Source organism: Otolemur garnettii, unplaced genomic scaffold (genome assembly GCF_000181295.1).
Source record: "Otolemur garnettii isolate 467f Iridium unplaced genomic scaffold, OtoGar3 scaffold00086, whole genome shotgun sequence".
Lineage (NCBI taxonomy): Eukaryota > Metazoa > Chordata > Mammalia > Primates > Galagidae > Otolemur > Otolemur garnettii.
The window spans coordinates 7,712,770-7,716,033 of NW_003852481.1; the positions used below are offsets into that span (position 1 = coordinate 7,712,770).

Sequence of the window (3,264 nt, forward strand, 5' to 3'; positions counted from 1 at the left end):
GCAAAGCTGCAGATCTAAGCCTCCATGGCTAATGCCACAGTCTTCCTCCTCCCCCCTTTCCTTCTCCTCCCCCTCTTCCTCCCCAGCCCTTTTAGTGAGAGTCGTCTCTAGAAGCCAAGCCACTGGGGCATTTCCCTAATGGCCTGAACACTTTATAAGACAGGAGGTTTAGGTCATTCATTTGTTCATTTCTAAGCATTATTTAGGCAGCTGGTGTTCCAAGCATCATGTTAAAGATGAATGCTACCCATTTATACTTCCTCCTCTAAGCTCACCTCCAGCAGGAAGGATGGCGCCCGGAGCTGGTACCCAGACTGCAAGTGAAAACATGCCACGTGCATGCAGAGACGAGTTCTGCCTGGGCTTGGAGAATGGGGAAGCTGTGGGCTTTTAAAGGTAAAGTAGCCATTAACCCTGTAGAAAAAAGAGGCAAAAGAAGAGATTTTAGCAGGAACAGCACATACAAGGCACAGAAGCATGTGTGTTCAGGACACGGCATACAGTCTGGTAACGGCAGAGCACAGTCTTGATGGGAAAGCAGCGGAAGGCTGTCTGTAAACGCAAGCCTAATGGTTTCAGATGTGAAAAGCCAATGAAGATTTTTAAGGTTTGGGGGAACCAGGATAGTTAGGTTTGAATTTTGGGAAATGCTGGTCAGTTAGCAGAGCAGATAATGAAACGGAGGCGGCCAGTGGGGAGCTGCAGTTAGGAGTGTTGAGGCAGTTGAACGAGTGAAAACAAAAGTGGATGTGGGTGTAGCAGAGAACTCCAGCAATGAGCAAATGTTTGTCAAATAAGCTCAAGGGTGGGGTTTGAGAGATCTATTTTTTATTGATTTAGTTTTTGAGACAAAGTCTCATCATGTCGCCCTCAGCAGAGCGCCATGGTGTCACAGCTCACAGCAACCTCAAACTCTTGGGCTTGAGCAATCTTCTTATTCTTAAATATTTAGTTAGTTAGTTGAGATTGAGTCTCACTATGCTGCCCTTGGTAGAGTGCTGTGGCATCACAGCTCACAGCAACCTCAAATTCTTGGGCTTAAGTGATTCTCTCACCTCAGCCTCCCAAGTAGCTGGGACTACAGGCACCTACCACAATGCCCAGCTGGGTTTGAACCCGCCAGCCTCAGTGTATGTGGCTGGCACCCTACCCACTGAGCTACAGGTGCTGCCTTGGGTTTGAGAGATTTTGAGCTGTCTTTAAACCAGGGAGGGGTGGTGGTTAAAGATGGCGCTAGGATTGATGATCCAAAGACTATTTGACTTGTGCCTCTTTTTGCCTCCATTTGGGAGCACAAATGGGCAATCCCTATCATGGTCTGGGTTGTGGTCAGATCAGATGACATCTGCTCTGTGACCCTTCACACAAAAGGCTAAGCATGGCCCCTTGGGAGAGGAAGAAGAAGAGAAACCGTCATAGAAGTCATAGAAAGAAGTCATTGTTGCCATGTTCATTGCAGACCAGGAATCCCCACCCATTGCCCACCCCAATACCCCGAACAACATGGTTACTCGATTAGGCAACCAAACATCCTGGTTTGTCCAAGACAGTTAAGTTTATATTAATCCTTGCTCCCTTGGGCACAATTATTAATCCAGTTCCTTTCCCTCTCTAAAGCAGCCCAGGTTAAATGATAAAATATAAGTCTATCCTGGCCTTCTTTCCCACTGACCCTCCCACTGAAGGGTCCCGATCTTAGGACCCTTCTTTACACAGCTTTCTTTCTAAACAACAACTACTATTCAATCACATATTGAAATCTATTTGCCACCCTTTTTATAGAAGAAAGAACATAGGTCTCCTATTAGCTGGGCAGACATGGGGATGCCATCTGACCTGCAGCCTCCATTTCTCCCTTTGACAATTGCAAAACAGCACTACTGCTCAGAGTGTGAGCATGGGGTGAGGTTGTGCCTGAAAAAGTGCACCCCAAGGGGTGCCATCTTCATGCTTATTTGAAGGGCAGGAACAGCTGATGTGGTGGGGTTCAGGGGTCTTGCCATCACCCTCACCCTCGCTGTAGTAGCAGACCATGATCCTCCTTGGGAGGAAGGCTGCTATAGCCAGCAGCTCCTCCTGGAGTTCAGCCCTCTCCTCCCCTAATCCTCTCCTCCTTTGGAGACAAACAACAAACCCCTTCTGTGCCCCCACACCTCAGATCAACTGCATCCAGATGCCAGGCTTCTCTTTGTACTACAGCAAACACACGCCTCTCGTTGACGCTCCCCCGGGACCCTCTGTGGCAACACAGGCGCAGCTTTGAAGTTGCGAGCAAGGGCCCCGTCGTGGTTCAAGGACAATATTTTAAGTCCCCAAGAAGATGGGAACAAAGTTTTGATTGCAGAAAGAAATAGATTCTTAACAGACTTGAATGATAAAACATCACAATCTCATTCGATTGTAACAGCAAGCTCTGAAGAGGGAAGAAAGGAGGAGACAATTGATTGGGAAGCCTGGCTTAGAAGGTCCCAGGTCCCTGACCTGAGCAGGTGCCACTTTCTTGACTTGTGACAGGCACGCAGCACTAAGAATGCAGATGCAGCCTGCTGAGGACAGTGGGCAGGAGAAAGACACACCTGACTCAGGTGTGGAGGCCTCCAGGACAAAGCCACAGTGCAGGGAAAGATGACCTTCTTTGAAAGATTACTACCTGAAGGAAGTGTCACCCAGCCAAACCATTTAAACCTAAGGAGGACCAAGCTTGGGACTGCCCCAAATTCATCCATAAGTGCACAGCCATCTTCTCACCTTGTAAATGAGCTGCGTTGTTTCAGAAATAAACCATCATCTTCATTGCAGGTCCAATGAGAGTCCAGGCTTCAGGAAAGAGAAGAGTCAGTCTTCTGGGAGCACTGGAGGAAAGATACGAAGAAGATGGCCCTTGAGAATACAGTCTCCTGTGGATTCCAGGAGGACCTGGCCCAGAACCGAGGTAGAGAAAAGGTGAATGTCACCTGAACCCATTTTACCAGCTGTGCTGCAGGCAGAGTGACCTAGGAGATGCTGAACCCTAAGGGAGGCCACATTGGGAGATCAAGATGATCTTAGTGGCACATGAGATTTGGTGAGTACCTATTACTCTGAAGAGGTAAGTTGGCAGGGTGGGCTTACAAGTGAGGGGTTGAGGGAAAGATCATCAGAGAAGTCACTGGGAACTTTGAGTCTTATCCTGATTCCCAACTTTGCAAAATCAGGATGGTAATCACTCAACTCTCCCAGGGGTGATTAGTGCTAGGGGGAGGTTCCCATTGAGCTAAGAGTGTC

At 48.2% G+C, this 3,264-nt stretch overlaps 1 long non-coding RNA gene across 1 annotated transcript in view; it reads left to right on the forward strand.

The window, feature by feature from the left end:
* Positions 1 to 269: 269 nt before the first annotated feature.
* Positions 270 to 3,264, forward strand: part of LOC111726917 — a 5,479-nt gene continuing 2,484 nt past the window's right edge. The window contains exons 1-2 of the long non-coding RNA XR_002774580.1: positions 270 to 396; positions 2,800 to 3,064. This is a non-coding gene — a long non-coding RNA (uncharacterized LOC111726917). The remainder of the gene's footprint in view (positions 397 to 2,799; positions 3,065 to 3,264) is intronic.